The sequence below is a fragment of the Thalassophryne amazonica genome, chromosome 11, assembly GCF_902500255.1.
Source record: "Thalassophryne amazonica chromosome 11, fThaAma1.1, whole genome shotgun sequence".
NCBI lineage: Eukaryota > Metazoa > Chordata > Actinopteri > Batrachoidiformes > Batrachoididae > Thalassophryne > Thalassophryne amazonica.
In genome coordinates, this window is record NC_047113.1 from 23,110,978 (window position 1) to 23,129,501 (window position 18,524).

The following is an 18,524-nucleotide window of genomic DNA, read 5'->3' on the forward strand; positions in this document are numbered from 1 at the left end:
AGGCTTAATTCACCCAGGACATCGTGAGAGAACAGAGAAGATTCAGAAGAGGCTGGCATGAGGAATTTATGTGGACATTCCACTGTTTAAGGACATTTTTTTAATGAAAGACGTACGCGCAAATTCGCCGAGTCGTTTCCGTGACGACTCGGCAAATCTGTGTGCGCCGCGACAGGAAAAACACCTCCGTGTTGAAAACCATTTGTAGAATTCAGGCGGCTTTTAATGGCTTTCAACAAGTGAGTAACTGAGAAATTGTTTAACAGCTTGGGCATGTTCCAACTTGCCCGTTTAAGATTTCCAACGGAGGTGTTTTTCCTGCCGCGACCCCCCGCGGTCGGGTCCAGCCCGACATGCGACTCTGCCCGCACGTTCTTTCATTACAAAATGACCGTTAACAATGGAATGTCCGAATAAACTCCTCATGCCGACTTCTTCTGAAAGTTCTCTGTTCTCTGACGACTTACTGCGTCAACAGAGCCTGAAATGTGGAAGTTTTCAACTTGAAACGGCGAGACGCTGCCGCCTCGAAGCGCAGATCGCCGTCAGGCGCCGTGGACCGTCCTTAAAGCGACACTACCAGACCAAAATCTCTCATCAGCCGTTAAAATTTTTACCGAAAACCAGCTGAATTTATTGAATGGTGTCCACTCAGTTGTGCCTTACAGTTTTGAAAAAATTTTTATCAAACAAAGCAACAGTCTCTGAGCCATTCCTAAACAATGAAAAAAATCGACGAGCGGGTGGACGACTCCTCACTCAAAGACTGCCCACAGGCGAATGACGTAACCGACAGGCGTGAAAAAACTCTTGCATGCCCACGAGGGTTCAAGCATGTCTGATGTAATCACACGTGATTCAAATCCATATGGTTTTTGAAAAAAATAATAAGGTCGGATACTTTTCTAATAGACCTCGTATATGCACACGGGGGGTTGAGCCAAAAGAATCTGCCTGGTAATCCAAGGTCCAGACAAATAAAGATTAAAAGCACACAGCAATGTTGTCTTTTTCTTCAGTTTTACTTGGAACAGCTGCATCGGGAACCGTCCACTCTCCATTAATGCAGAATTCACACCACATGCTGGAGCTTTGGCCAGTCAGATGCCCAGTCTGAAACAGTGGACACCCATAGGATAAAAATGCACGAGTATCATAAAAGTAAATTGGTTTGTATTTTTTCAGCAAACGCAAGGATGGAACATGGGAAAATGGCATATACTTGTAGAAAAAAGGGAAAATCAGTTTGTGTATGCATAACCAAGAACATCTTTTCTGCTTAGTGTTTAACACTTGGTGGCACAGTGTCTTAGTGGTCAGCACTGTGCCCTCACAGCAAGAAGGTCCCGGGGTCAATTCCCACCTGGTCATTTTTGTGTGAAGTTGCCTGTTCTCTCTATTTATTGAGTGCATTTCCTTTGGGTGCTCCAAGTTCCTCCAACTTACAAAGACTTGCAAGTTCGCTGAATTGGACATTTTAAATCAAGTGATAGTGTACATGTGTTGGTCTATCTGTATGTGGCCTTTTGATAGACTGGTGGTCGAGCCAAAGTGTATCCTGGCTGTTTCCCAATCACTGCTGGCATAGGCTCTAGCCCCCTTTGACCTGCAATTGGAATAACTTGATATAGAAAATGAATGAATGAATCTTCACTACTGTTTGCCGACAGCAGTGAACAGTCTACAAGCATTCAACAGTGTCACCAGCAATATATAGAAAACAAGTTCTATGTCAAGTTAGAGCTTGATTGATAGGGCCCCTTCACACATAGTACAAATAAATACAAATCAGGGTGAATCACGGCGGAAAAGCTCATATGAGCGAACCACGAAAACATAGAGCTGACGGGCAAGCGTGAACAAACCTGCTGCGATGGTTTCATGCACGTGATGGTCTTGTGCACAAGCGTGCACAAGACCGTCGCAGTGGGATTGGTAAGGTTAGAGCTTACTTCTGTGAAGCGCCTTGAGGGAACTTTTTGTGATTTGGTGCTAAATAAATGAAAATAAATTGAAATTGAAATTGAGCAGTTGGAGTGTGTGTAACCACAGCTGCTATGAAAAAAAATGTCACCCACATGATTTGAACCTACAATTTACATAAGCTCTGATTGCCAACCAGAAACTTCACAACTGTGCTACCATCACTGTCCTGTAAAAGGTGTGTAAAAATACCTGAAATCAACAAGGACATAACGTTTTTTTTTTTTTAAAGAGAAAAAAGCGCCGTGATAACTGACCAAACAGAGTTTGTTACGGCGTATTTCTGCTGATATGTAACTGAAAATGGCGTATTTGTCACACTGCTGGCTTGTCATATAGTCCTGTGGTATGCCACACAGGGCACGCATGTCCTGTCAGACATACGTGACATTCACATAGCCTGCTGTGTGACCACACGAACTGACAGTCTGTTTCAGCTGGGACAGCCTGTCAATGTGCACGCCCTCCAGCCCGTTGTAAAAGTGATATATGTTTTTATGTATTTCCACGTGAGGACAGCAAGTACACAGACGTGCGTGCCCATCAAAACATAGTACATGTTCTGCAGCTCTGACGTCCAGGACCACAGCTGTTGACAGCCGGCCATGCCCCCTGCCCATTTAGTGCACAGACCAAGGTGTCATTCTGTGATCAGATGAGAGGTGCTCGCCTGGGGGGGGCAAGCCACATGCACACACGTGTTGGGGGGGGAGTGGGGGGAGCAGGGGGAGCTTGTGAAACACACACATATGTGTTGTGGGGGGAACCGACACTCTGGCACGTCACATGTGTACTCAGCAACTCCACAGTTGTGGGGGCACTTGGACAAATTTCACCGCCAGCTCAAAGGTGATCATCTGCTGACTGTTTCCGTGCTAATATTGCGAAGTGTCAGGCGAGCAGTGTTAGATGTTCATTGTCCGACACCTGCTGCAAGAGCGATCCAATGGGCTCTCACAGGGCACACTCTGTCTTTCAGCCGCTGGTGTGCACAAATAGTTGTAGCAACATGTGAATGAGGCGTTGGAGGCAGGTCCAATTTTACACGCATATAGTTCCTGCTTCGTGCTCAATTCATGCGGAATTTGACCACATTCGTACTATGTGTGAAGGAGACCATACCTATATATCGTTTTCAGTTTTTTGTTTTTTTTTTTTTGAAAAAGGGGTTTCTCATATAAAATCATCAGAGGACTCAACAATTACCAACACTATTTAAATAAGACAATAATTTCCTTTGGCTTCTCCCTTCCATCGACTCAGTGTCACCATAGCAGATCCAAGCAGATATGCCGCATGTCCTTCCTGATGCAATTCCACATGATATGGAGAATGGACAAAGATGGTCTTGAACTAGAAACCTTATGTGGAAACAAGCCCAGCATTTGCTTGGCTGCCATGCTTCAGCAATGTTTTAATATGACCAATACTGTTAAACTGAGGATTCCCTTCAGCTCCCCCTCCGCACACACATATACTATACACACATTTTGTTGTGTGGGCCACCAGAAGAGGAGGTACTGCTGGCCCACCACCAGAGGGTGCCCTGCCTGAAGTGCGGGCTTCAGGCACGAGAGGGCGCTGCCGCCTACAGGAACAGCCGAGGTGACAGCTGTCACTCATCAACTATGACAGCTGTCACCGATCATCTGCATCTCACCCGGGATAAAAGCAGGATGACACCTCCACCACATCGCCGAGATATCGACTTCTGTGAGAGGTAATATTCTCTGCCAGCATTCAGTGATTTCCAGAGCTATTGTGTTGCAGCTGTCAACCAGAGGACCCGCGTGGGTCACGACTGTTTCGTCCTTCGTCTCGTCAGATAAGTGGTTAAACAGATGCTGCATGAGTGTGTGTTAAAGGTGGAGGTGGAATTCCCACCATTATTGCTACGGGGTGTACGCACACCCATACTTGACTGTCTTTTTTTTTCGCCAGCAGTACCAGATCCGACACGCTGAGACGGTGGCCACCTGGGGACTTTGGGACTTGGCGGCTCCAGTATCCTTCGGGTTCGGTGGCGGTGGAAATCGTGTGGTTCCGGTTCGTCTCCAGACGGGCGTCTCCTATCGTCGAGCCTGCCCACACGACACCTTCATTAATTGACTTGTATTCATTCTGCTGTGTGTGGTTGTGACATTCGCAACAGTAAAGTGTTCTAATTTAACTCCCTCTATTGTCCGTTCATTTACGCCCCCTGTTGTGGGTCCGTGTCACTACACTTTCCCAACACATTTGTTGTCATTGCCAAGACCGCTCCAAAAAGGAATCAATAAAAAAATTAAATTAACACTGACAGTCAACATATGGTCCCACTCTGGCCAGAGTGGGACCATATGTACATTGGCAGTGTTATTTTAACACTGTCAGTCTTAGGCTGAATCTCAATTCTACCCCTTGGCCCTTCCTCTTACGCTTTCCCCTCCATTTTGCACGGGCACGAGAGACAGAAGGGTGTCTCAATTCTCTTTTTGGAGCGAGGCGGAGGTGAAGGCGGAGGGCTTCAAACCCCTCCGTTTGGAGTGAATCTGGATGCACACTCCATTTGGACGGGTAGGAGGAGCTTACTGCTGTCTCTGAAAAAACAATAGCGCCAAAAGAGCCGCACAAATGAAGCGGCTTTCATTACAAACTACGCTGTTTAGAAAGTTATAACTTGCCAAAAAACTTTACAGGCAGTTGTCTATGACAGCAACATGTATGCTGCTGGATGCATGTTGCGTATACGAGGGCTGTCCGTAAAGTATAGGTCCTTTTTATTTTTTTCTAAAACTATATGGATTTCATTCATATGTTTTTACGTCAGACATGCTTGCACCCTCGTGCACATGCGTGAGTTTTTCCATGCCTGTCGGTGACGTCATTCGCCTGTGAGCACTCCTTGTGGGAGGAGTCGTCCAGCCCCTCGTCGGAATTCCTTTGTCTGAGAAGTTGCTGAGAGACTGGCGCTTTGTTTGATCAAAATTTTTTCTAAACCTGTGAGACACATCGAAGTGGACATGGTTCGAAAAATTAAGCTGGTTTTCAGTGAAAATTTTAACAGCTGATGAGAGATTTTGAGGTGATTCTGTCGCTTTAAGGACTTTTCACGGTGCGAGACGTCGCTCAGCGCTCTCAGGCAGCGTCATCAGCCTGTTTCAAGCTTAAAACCTCCACATTTCAGGCTCTATTGATCCAGGACGTCGTGAGAGAACAGAGAAGTTTCAGAAGAAGTCGGTTTCAGCATTTTATCCGGATATTCCACTGTTAAAGGAGATTTTTTTAATGAAAGACGTGCGGACGGGTCCGCGCGTCGGGACGCAGCCGACGCGGCGGCACAGGAAAAACACCTCCGTGTTGATAACCATTTGTAAAATCCAGGCGGCTTTTGATGGCTTTCAGTGGAGTGAGTATATGAGAAATTGTTTATCAGCTGGAGATGTTCCAACTTGTCCTCAAGGCTTCCAACAGAGGTGTTTTTCCTGTGGCGGAGCGTCGTGGCGGCTGCGAGCCGACGCTGCAATCCGCCTGCACGTCTTTCATTAAAAAAATCTCCTTTAACAGTGGAATATCCGGATAAAATGCTGAAACCGACTTCTTCTGAAACTTCTCTGTTCTCTCACGACGTCCTGGATCAATAGAGCCTGAAATGTGGAGGTTTTAAGCTTGAAACAGGCTGATGACGCCGCCTGAGAGCGCTGCGCGACGTCTCGCACCGTGAAAAGTCCTTAAAGCGACAGAATCACCTCAAAATCTCTCATCAGCTGTTAAAATTTTCACTGAAGACCAGCTTAATTTTTCGAACCATGTCCACTTCGATGTGTCTCACAGGTTTAGAAAAAATTTTGATCAAACAAAGCGCCAGTCTCTCAGCAACTTCTCAGACAAAGGAATTCCGACGAGGGGCTGGACGACTCCTCCCACAAGGAGTGCTCACAGGTGAATGACGTCACTGACAGGCGTGGAAAAACTCACGCATGCGCACGAGGGTTCAAGCATGTCTGACGTAAAAACATATGAATGAAATCCATATAGTTTTAGAAAAAAAATAAAAAGGACCTATACTTTACGGACAGCCCTCGTATTGTCGTTCTGAAGAATATCGTCACTTTGCTCATGCGCTGAGGTGTTTATTTATTTTAAATAGTCTTTTTTATTCTTTTTATTATTTTACTTCTTTTACTTAATTATGTTTTAATTTTTTATTGTGTTTTAATCTTATTTCTTTTCATTCTGCTTTTAAATGGTGTTTGTGAAGTACCTTGAGGCGATTAGTTGTGATTTGGCGCTATATAAATTGATAAATTATTATTATTATTATAAATTATTTTAATTACTAATGAATTAATTACTAATCAATCAATTAATGATTAATCAAACAATATTAATTATTACTATTATTGATTAATTATTATTAGTATTATTAACATTAATCAATTACTAATTAATTCATTATTAAAACTATTATTATTATTATTAGAAATCACAAATTAATTAAATTAATTAACATGACATGATTGTGATGCATCGAAGAAATCTGTGACTTCTTCTATTTCTTTGCATTTACACAGAAAGGTGAGAAAATAAAAAGAGCAAACAGGCTACTGCAACAAGTTGCATTTCGGTTGCCATGTTAACAGTGAAGACGGCAGTTTGACACAGGCAGTTTTTTTTTTTCCTAAGGCGGAGGTGTGTCTCAATTCATAGGGCTAGAGGCATACCTCTTCACCTCACCCCTTGTTTTAAAGGGGTAGGCGTAGGGGTAGGGCCAAGGGGAAGGAGAAGGGGTACAAAAGAGAATTGAGATTGGGGGTTAGTTTTACCCTGGTGATTTTACTGTGGAAGCACACAGCCAAGATATCAATGGAGTGGCTTCAGGACAACTCTATGAATGTCCTTGAGTGGCCCAGCCAGAGCCCAGATCTGAATCAGATTGAACACTCTGGAGAAATCTGAAAATAGCTGTGATGCTCTCCATCCAATCTGATGGATCTTGAGAGGTGCTCCAAAGGGGAATGGGCAAAAGTGCCCAGGTGATCCAAGCTTATGGCATCATATTCAAGAAGACTTGATGCTGTAAAGTGCATCAACAAAGTGCTAAGCAATGGATGTGAATACTTATGTACATGTGATTTCTTATTTTTTTTTATTTATTTATTTTTTATAAATTTGCAAAAAAAAAAAAATAAATCAAAAAACTTTTTTTTTTCCATGTTGTCATTATGGGTTGTTGTGAGTCAAATTTTGAGAGAAAATGAATCTATTCCATTTTGGAATAAGGCTGTAACATAAAATGTTGAAAAAGTGAAACCCTGTCAATACGTACTTTCCAGGTGCACTGTAGTGAATGAAGTTCTGCATAGAGAATATTATTGTATTTGGCAGATGGTGTATTACCATCTCTGTTCCACTGGTGCCAGAAATCCATTCAAAAATAAGAAGCTCTTTTCCTGTTGTATCCTGCACTTTTTTTTTTAATAAACTGCCTGCTCACACCACACAGTTTAATTCTAGTCAGTGTTTTAAATTCACACCCTCAACTTATCTGTGTTCATTCTGCATTTACAAGCAGTAAACAGAGACATAGAAGGACTTCTACAACAAATGCTGTATTTTATTTTCCAGTGGTGAGTTGTTTCATTTTCTTTTATTTCTGTTCATCTCTGTTATAATGATTGTTGCATTTTAAATGTGTTTTAGCATCACATTATATTGTATTCGTGCTTCAGTTTTATAGTTTCAGTTTTCCTGTTTTATTCATTGTGAATTCCTTTGAAACATTTTCTGAATTATGTCCAGAGATACACAGTATAATGCACTTGAGTTGTATTAAGCATTGCCATAATGTATTTTAGTTGCTCATTTTACAGAAAAGGCGACGTAATGGGCAAAAAATCTGTCAGTTTACAGTGGGAGGCAAGCAACACCCACTTGTCAGTGGCAGGACTTGTCTTTGAACTGCAAACACACTAGAAACAACTCAGACAAAAAAATAAAAAATAAAAAATCTGCAAAAAATAATCTGCAGATTATTATGAGTGAACAAATGTAAATATTTCACTCTTAAGAAATGATTAGGGGAACTTCAATTCAATACTTAATGATTTTAACAGATTTTAACAGTTTTTATTCCTTCCAGTAGCACCCTAACAACTCTTTCTTTCAAGAGTGATCTTCAACTAAATTTCACCTCGATATCATGTTACGTCACAAGAACAAAAACAAGACAAACGTGAAAGGAAGCCAATACTGAGGTCTGCCACTGGTTGTTAAATTTTGCAGCTTTGAGCCTGGACGTGGAATAACTGATTCAGTATCTTAGATGGGCATGATTTATCTTCCGCCCTATTGAGATATCCCATAATACCTTGTGCACCAGAGTAGTCTGGCACGCAAGGGATTATGGGATATCTGGTCTGTATATGTTTTCTATTTATGGGATATCAGGTCTGTAGTCAAAACAACATAGAGAATCCACATGACAACTGCAAATGAACATTATACTACCAAAATGTAATTTTTTTTCATGTTAATAACAGACTCCTGCATGAGACCATGAAAAGTTGCTAAAACAAATATTCCGTGTCTGCTAAGTTTAACCCATGTGGAATTTAATAAACGCAAACCGAATTTCAGACATCTTATATTTTACTCTGGAACATACAGGACAAAAAGTGCTGTAAAGGACAATAATCAGGACGTTAAAGACCAAATGTCACTTTCCCCCAGACTGACATGAACCAGAAGCGATCGTAGCTCATGGCAATTCCCTTTGAAAATAATGGAGGAACAACCTGAGCTTCTCGCATGTTTACATAAAACAAACACAATAACGACGTCTATAAACCCAGAAAGTTGGCGAGATTTTACGGGATTTGAAACCTCAATAGGTCGAATGGAATTTGTTTGAAGTCTGGCCCATCCCCCACACTGCAGGATTGCCTTGGGTTCTGGTTGGCAACTACCTAGCCAGACAACTGGTCCATTCCCAACTGTCAAAAATAACCACCAATCTACCACTGCCAAATGAATCGTATGCATCTCCTTGGACTTATCCAACCACACGGCTGTTCAACAATGGGGCATTTGTTTGCTGGATAATTCCAAGATAAACTACCTTGCACATTCAATTCAGGAAACTGAAGTTCAGTTGTCATGAGAGGGCACTCTTCCAAGTAGATAATAATCAACCAGGTGCGAGATACTCAAATATCAGGACTTTTAAATTTATGAAGAAACATGGTCATGACTTTTCCTAATGCAATTCATTCCCAGCTGGATGTAGTCCAACATCTGGTACCAATCTTGAAAACAGATCCGGCCCAGACAATTTTTGCACCCTGGCCCAGAACTTACGCGGAGACTAAATGCCACTTAAAGCATGGCTGTTATGACACTTGTCATAAAGCAGGACTGGTTGGTTGCTGTGGTGACGCTGTGTGGCTCCTGTGAGACTCTTAAGCTAAACGTAGCATGTGGACATCCCAAACTTTTGGAGCTCTCAAGTTTTAAAAGAAGAATTTTGCAGCATGTCTGTGTCACGGAGCGACATCAGACAGAGAGAAGATGACGAGAAAGACAGTTTGAAGAAGTCTGATAATGACAAGAATTGTCGCTGGCTTCATGCACACACCTGACAGATAAAAGCTTGTTAAGCTTGTTCAGTTTTTAACATAAATATGTGCAATGCCAATAAAGAACAATTTGTTGAAAGCAAAGCATTGTGATTGTTTTATCACTCACAACTGACAAAACTTGATTAGCCAATAAAACTCATTAGTGTGATAATATTTCACACCAAAATGTGTTTTATTGGCAGATTAAGTTCTTACTTACTTAAGAGCTTTTTTCAAATGTGGACCACATCTGTCCCAGATCCGTGCCAGATATGGGCTGTAAACGGTTGGTCTTTTGTGGATCCAATTCAGATCTGGTCCGGCTGCAAAAAATTGTCTGGACCAGATCTGTTTTCAGGATTGGTACTGGATGTTGGACTACATCCAGTCTGGGTTGTTGATGTTGAGATTGTCTGTTAAGACTGCAGACACCATTACAAGTGCATGGCAGCCAGTGCACACTAGCTGAGAGTATGAGTTCAGTATAAACACTGTCTGGATGACCACTGGCAGTGGATCTTCTGATGAACAGGATACTTTCTCTACTCATAAGATTCACATCAGCTGCAACAAATACAAGCTGGAACATTAAGGCTAGTGTGAGCATGATGCTTTATTACAACACCCATTAACATGAACACATCACTGAGAATTCCCCTGAATGTGACGTCTTGTTGAGGTTGAGAAACATTGGGGACAAGCTTAAAGATATTGGAGATCACTGCAATAAGCCATATAGTAATGTAGATACTTTTAATAGGAGGATGAAGGTCAAATTAGACAGTCTGCTGATGGTGGTGAGGACTGACCTGTTGTTTTTCTGGTTGCTTTCCAGATAGACAGGACCCAAGGTTGTGTTCTGAATGTAATGACTCACAGCACCAGCTCATTCTCCCACACCTTACTGGACCTTACTTGAATACCTTTCATTGGTTTCACACTACAGGTAGACAACAGACATCCTCTTTTTACTGATATATTCTTCATGCACAACCAGTGATCTTTAGGAATCAACACAGGTGACACTTCTGGTGAATATAACCGTTAGTCCCTGTGTGCAATGTCCTGTTACGCACTGAATATGATCTCTTTAAAAAGTAATTTTCCTGGAGATGTAACTTTTTTGCTTCAATTTATGTTCAATTAGTAGTGTGCAGTAAGTAATAAATGTTATTTATAACATCAGGAAGTGAACCGAGTGGGTGAAAAGTGCCCTGTAGGAAATTAAGTCCAATAACTCAATTTTCGCAGGTACAGGCTGTGTAGATTCAGCCATTCTCCTGCAAGGACTGTAAAATGTCAAGATCTGATACATTTGTGATAAGTAGGGAATGCTACAGTGCTGTTTATTCAAGTCTCTGATGGTCAAAATGATGTGCAGAATTAATGTGCATGAGACACATGGACTGTTGGCACAAGTGAAATACCCCAGTGATAGAAAAGAACATGCTTAAGGCTGTGCCTAAGGCTTTTTGCACAGTACTTACCAATGCATGTGTACAGTTTCAGAAGTGATCCATGTGAACACTGTGAGAATTTAAAAAACAAGATAAACCGGGAAGACAGCCAAAACTAAGTTGTACTAATAGTTATTAAATGTTTCACCTTCAAGATTAGACATGTGTTATAACTAATTGATTGTTTGCTGGTTTTGACCAATGCTGGCATTTGGTTGAAACCACACTTCAGGTAAGGTCAAGGGGAATGCCCACGTGCTGTATGTTGCCGCATCCATAACACCATGGATCTGCCCAGATATTCAGTACATTCCCACTTCTCAAAAGAAACCACCTATGTGTTGCAACGAGGTGAAAGGCTTGCGCCCCCTTAGCCTTCTCCATCCACTGGAGCCTGCACCAATGAGCCTGATGGATCGTGCCCAGGTGAAATTCAGGAAATTTAAGCCTGGGCTGGTCTCCAAGATGCTAATCAATATGGTACAGCACATTCAAATGTTAGGATTGTTGAATTTATGAATGAATATGGTCTTGAGGGGTGCAAGGTGGCTTAGGGTGGTTAGCAGTGTTACCTGACAGAAGAAGGTTCTGGGCAGTGGTGGTTCTACACTGAATTACTCCCCGGGCAATACCCCTTCCGAGCACCCCCCCCCCAAAAAAAAAACAAAACAACCAAACAAACAAGCAAAAAAAAAAACAAACAAACAAAAAACAAAATTTTGCACAACCAGCCATTTTTTAAATTTGATGATTTTTCTTAATATGTTAAAAGTGCCTGTGAAATTGCAAATGAAATTGACATCAGAAGACTGCAGGCTACAATATACAGTATCTCTTATACAAAACATCCACGAATTGTAAATTTGAATGGATGTGCTCTTACATATTAAATGTCTGTTATTAGACAATTTATTAATCTGTCTTTCATGAAGGAACAATTAGCTCTTTTAATAAGGTGCATATTTGTCTCAGCATTTAGTTAAATATTTAGCTTAATGTCTGTAAACATTAGGCTAAATGTGTAAATACTTAGCTTTAACTAATCTGCAAATGGTTTAGGTATGTATAATGCTGCTTTTAACAACCTGGACCTCATTTCTGGCATAAAATACGGTCGTTTACCAATATAAGTTTGGTGTGATTAGAAGTCCATAGTTCAAACGACGTGGTCAGTTCAAATCTGAAGCAAACATTTTTCTTCTTCTACTAAGGTGAATTAGAACTTTTTGTGGTACACAGCACAACCTACTGGACAGGAGGAACCTAGCAGTCAATGTGACTCACTGATTTGAAAATGCAGGTCTTTCAACCAGACATGTGGTGCCGTGACATGTCAATCATCTGTGTCCAATCAGATTTCAGGGGAGTCCAGTGAAACCCCGGCCTCCACTCTAGCTCCACCCATGCCAGGAAGTATTCAACATTTCCTGTTTCACTGTGACTGAGAATTCAGCAATTCATGTTTGAGTGTGAGCTTGCCCCTGTGTTCCCGCGAGATTCCATGGGATCTCGTCTGTCAATCCAAGAAGAGTTTGACATTGGACATTTCCTGTTTTACTGTGGATTTGAAAATTGGCACTTCCTGTTTAGGATGCCCTGTATCATGAGCGAGTTTTGCGCCGCTGCATGACGCTTCGCTTATATTATTATTATTATTATTTTTATTATTATGTCAAAGTGCATGACAACAAAAAGAGAGTTTCCAGCTGCTGTGTAAAAATTGGACAACACACACTCTTGCAGGCACACAAAAACAGGTCAGAGTCCAGTCACTTCAGCTAGAATTGCAAACAGAGCTCCTATCCTCTCTGATGAGATTCAAACCCATTGTTCCACCCTGTCTGTCCACTTTCAAATGCCTTTTATTTCATAAACTAGCTGCCTGCATCGTTCGCTAGAGTTCTGGTTCTGCTCTGCTGCATTTTAAGTGGACTTCTGCCAAAGTGGAGACGCTGTGGAGGCCGAGCAGCTAGGAGCAATGAGCACTATGTGCCATTCATAGCCATAGAGCAGAGCGCACGGGCCGACAACTGCCGAACCTTGTCACTGCCTCTGTTCGGTGCACGTCAGCATGCAGGGGCACCTGCCTGCAGCTGTGGGGTGCTACATCAATTTGCCAATTCCTCACACAGTGATAGTATAACTGCTTTGCGATGCAGAATTTTTTTAAGTTATTGTGCCGCGCCCATATGTGTCATGAAAAAATGCGCCCCGGGCGACAGCCCAACTCGCCCGCACCAAAATCTTCTCCATTTGGAGTATGAATGTTCTCCCTGTGTTTTCACCAAGGGTGGTTCAGATTCCTCCCGCCTGTGAAGGCATGCGGGTTAGGTGAATTGGAGACTCTAAATTGATTGCAGGTGTGGCTTATTTCTTTGTTTTTTGGTGCACTTGGTATCCTTTTTATACATTACACATTTATACCTTTATATTTATTTACTCGAGAGCTCTACACAAGAATTCCAATGTATCCAAACCTTGCGTGTGACTACAAATGGAAAAAAAAAGTCTATCTCTATCTCTTAAGAGTGTGAAAGAGTATGTCTGTCTCTATGTGTTGGCCCTGCAATAGACTGGCACCCTGGACAGGGTGTACCCCACCTCTCCAGTGGAGAGCAGTCCAGTGACCACCAAGATAAGCTGCAGCCCCTTTTGACCCTTAAATGGAATAAGCAAGTTAACCAAATGGATAGATATGGTTATGAGTTTTTGTGATGTCCTTTGTCGACCACTATTGATGTTGCCAGTGCCTGCAAAGACTGCAGAAACCAATACAAGTTTATGGCAGCAAGTTCACACTGGCTGAGACAGTTCAGTTGAAAAACTGTCCGGATCACCACTGGTTGATCTGGACATTACTATAATTTATAGTCACAGCACCTTACTGATGAGATTCACATCATCTGTAAACTGGCACCTTGAGGTGAGAGTAAGTTTAGGCTTGAGAACATGAGCATGATGCTGTACTGAAATGTTGTAAATATGAGCACATTGTTGGGAGTTGATGGTGGTGGTGAGATGTCGAGACATCTGGGAAGAGCTTACTGAGTCTAGAGGTCACTCAACAAAGGTGTATAGTGATGCTGATACCTTTGAAGGAGGATGAAGGCTCAAGGCTGTTGAAAACTGAACTTTTACCAATGACGTCTTATTGGTTCATCCACAGATTCTGCTGGAATATCTTTGTGAGAAATGGTTATTGAGACTCAGATGAGTCATCTGCTTGTGCTACTTGATTTGTGAATGAACATTATTCATGACACAATAGTACAGGCATATGGAAAATTTTCCTCAGCATGATCCAGCAGACAGATGCATCAGTGCTGAGGACCTCAACATCTGTTTGAGTCGCAAGGATTGCACATGTATTACCTGGGTGGAGGAGAAACATGACTACGTTCAGTCCATTAGAGATGGACCATTGGTCTGCCCAGGTGGTGGTTAATCAGGACCAAGACTGGTTCTCTGGGGTGGTGCATTTGGCAACCTGCACCATATGCTCCCATTCCTGAAACCTGATGTCACCAAGTTATAAAGACTAAAAGCTGGTACAGGCGGCATTGCCCACATTTTTTTTTTTTTCAGTGACAGCATGTCTGCCCATATGCTATTCAGTGTTTTAGCAGCTGCAGTGACCAAAAATGGGAGGAGAGGCTGCTGTTGATGTGTGTGAGAATGTATTTTTCTGGCTATCTGAAAACAGTACTTAGAGGAAAATTACTGATCAAAACTAGCACTGGAAGGGTTGAACTGCATTTAAACATTTGCTGTGATCTTAAACCCTGTCCTGTGGCCTGGGCGCAATGGATATAATGGCTAAAGTTTGAAGTACGTGCCACTGTAGATTCTGGAGACACATGGTTAATGGGCAGCAATTACATATCATTTTCCCATCTAATGCAGAAACTCAAAGTACTTTACAATAACACCTAAGATGCACCCACAACCACCCACCCACACACACACACAGTATGTTGCCATGAAAGATGTTCATCTGCACCGGAAGCAACCTGAGTATTAAGAACCTTACTCAAATTCACCTTTGTGATTTTTCTCTCTGATGAGAGAATCAAGGACAGCACAGTGGCTTAGGGGTTAGCACTGTTGCCTCACAACAAGAAGGTCATGGGATACTAGATTTCCATCTGTGGCCTACTACTACTACAACTACTACCAATATACTGCTACAAAATAGCATTTGAGACTCATGGTGGCCGATTTGAGCAGATGAAATTAATGACATATTTACAGTAAAAAAAAAAAAAAAAATCCATGAAAATTTTTAGAAGAATATATTTGTGAAAAATGTTGTAAATGGTAAATGGACTCCATTTATATAGTGCTTTTCAATGCCCCACATTCACCCTGATGTCAGGTTGCTGCCATGCAACATGCCCACTACACACTGTGAGCAAGTAGGGGATTAAGAATCTTGCCCAAGGGCCCTTAGTTATTTTCCAGTCAGGCTGGAATTTGAACCGAGGATCCACTGGTCTCAAGCCCAATGCTAGATCATCACCTCCCCTAAGAGCATGTGGGCATGCACTACATGCGGGCAGTATGGTGGATTAGTGGTTAGCACTGTTGCTTCACAGCAAAAAGCGTGAGTGTGAATGTGCTTGTTTGACTATATGTGGCCTTGCGACAGACTGGTGTCCTGTCCAGGGTTTACACTGCCTCACGCCTTATGACTGCTGGGATATGCTCCAGCTTCCCGTGATCCTTAATTGGAGTAAACGTATGGAAAGTGGATGGATGGATAAGAAAATCGACTGGAGGATCATCCGGTCACAAGGCCACTGAGGCAAGGAGTCATCAACCATGCCCCAGGATGTTTAACCCTGAAAATCCAGTTCAGTTGATGAGGTACGCTCAACTGTGCCTGGCCTGACTTGCAGAGGTGGTCTGAGGCACAGTTCAGTTGGAATCAGGTGTGGTATGCATGTAATGTGATTTCTAATCAGGTTGAAGCATGGATCTCATACGTCACGTCACTGACACCAACATTCAATTTAACGTTCCAACTATTATTATTATTACTACTTGAACAGTACAGTCTTCAAATAACTGAAGAACATTTTGGTTAAAAATGTTTCTGGTTTCTTACCTATTGATGAACATAAATTGTTGTCAGAAAGCAAAGCTGCAAAATAAGTCCTTAACTGCTCCCTCTGTAAGGATGTTGCATCATAACTAAATTTGAGCAAGCAGCTGATTGGATAAGGAGCTGGCCTGTCAGTATGTAAACCATGGTTCAAGTCCCAGTCATGCTACCTGTCTGTGTCTTTGCACATGACTTCTACATTGTATCAGTCCACCCACCTGTAAATCAGTGCTGGTCTCTGCTGGGGAAGTAAACTGTGTTGAACTGGTGTCCCATCCAGGCGGAGTTGTAGACTAATCTGCTTGATGTTACGGAATCTGCAGATAGACACTAGCACCAACGGACCTCAGCACCAATTTTGGACTTACTATAGGAATACAAGAGGCTATCAATGCTGAAAAATGGCTCAAGAAAAGCCAAAAGTCAGTAATCTTTCAAAGTCCATTGCTGTACTGCAGCCTTGGTTTCCACAGAATTGGGCTACTTCTGAAGTACTGCAAATTACAGTACTGCCTGGAACCACTTTCAGCTTTCTCCTTTCTTCGATTTCTGGCAATGGCCTTGCTTTTTGTGGCTCTTGGGCAGAATTTCAGTTGCTATTTGACTGGTTTTCAATTCAATTCACTTAATTTATAATAGCACTGTTGTGAAAGTGTAGTGACACGGACCCACAACAGGGGGCGCAAATGAACGGACAATAGGAGAAGTTAAATCTGAACACTTTACTGTTGTGAATTCCACAACTACACACAGCAGATTATAGAATGAATACAAGGTCAATTAATAAAGGTGTCGTGTGGGCAGGCTCGACGATAGGAGACATCCGTCTGGAGAAGAACCGGAACCACACGATTTCCTCCGCCACCGAACCAGGAGGATACTGGAGCCGCCAGGTCCCGAGTTCCCCAGGTGGCCACCGTCTCCGCGTGTCGGATCTGGTACTGCTGGCGAAGAGCACAAACAGTCAGGTGTGGGTGTGTGTGCACCCCGTAACAAGGATGGTGGAAATTCCACCTCCACCTCAAATCACACACTCGTGCAGCTCCTGTTTAACCACTTATCTGGTTGGGGTGTGTGGCTAATCACACCAAACGCCAATCCAGCAGATAAGGAAACACCACAGGAAAACGGAAGAACGATATCTCGGCGACGTGGTGGAGGTGTTGTCCTGCTTTTATGCGGGGTGAGGCGCAGATGATTGGTGACAGCTGTCATAGCCGGTGAGTGACAGCTGTCAACCTGCTGCTCTTGGAAGGTGGCAGCGCCCTCCTGTGCCTGAAGCCCGCACTTCAGACAGGGCGCCCTCTGGTGGTGGGCCAGCAGTACCTCCTCTTCTGGCGGCCCACACAACAAGCACCACATCACAGCAAAAGTCACCCCAAGGTATTTTACAAGAGGAAAGTCTAACCTTACCAACCCCTCAGCAAACATGTGGGCAACAGTGGTAAGGAACACTCTTGGGTGATTTTTGAGGACGAAACCTCAAGCAGACCAGACCCAGAGGGGTAACCAACTGTTTAGGTCATACTAACACTAACAAAGATCAACAAATAAACAAAGTTCAAAATAGAATGGTCAAGCATAGTGTACAAAAACAGAAAAAGACTAATTTGTTACAGATACTTTCTAAACCATGTGGGACCATGCTTTTTTGTTCAAAACAAAATTCATATAAATATGCTCGGGTCTGGAACATGTAGTGCAATATAAGCGACTGGGACTAGTGTGAGTAAAGCCCCTGCCACACATAGCAAGAATGTGCAGGAACCAGGCCGAAACAGCAAAAATTGCCATAATCCGACACAGTCGGGAGGGAAAGGCCATAAATTATATGTGCTCAGACAATCAAGAGCTTGGAAACACCAAAATTAACCATTCACCTGTAGTTGAAACAGGTAGACCTGGAAAACGGGCAGGATGGGTGATCTACAGGAGCAGGGTTTGTGACCCCTGATCGAGGCCTTCACCTGCCACATGCATGAGTTTAGATATCCAACCCGTCTTGTTTTGTGCACCTGTGTCAAATAGTCAATTTGGCAATGTGACTGTTGACCTTCACTGGGGAAGCCTACCTGTACTGACCTCATAGAGTTTGAATCATGAGTATGTGACACCCAGAATGAGAATGTGTTGACATTTTCATAGACGTGAAGGTAGTGAGTGTGCCCAGTATTGCATGGTGGCCCAGACTTTGGCATGTGTTTCTGAGTTCAATATAGAATAAGTTACACCTCCATCAAGCAGTTATGATCCATGGTAACCGTGTGCTAAGACCAATGGGAGTTTGTATAACACACTGCATGTGGCATGATATGTGTGATGTAGAGGGATTTGGATAGATGTGAGGACTGTCTGTAATCTTTCTCACCCTCCTTCACATGA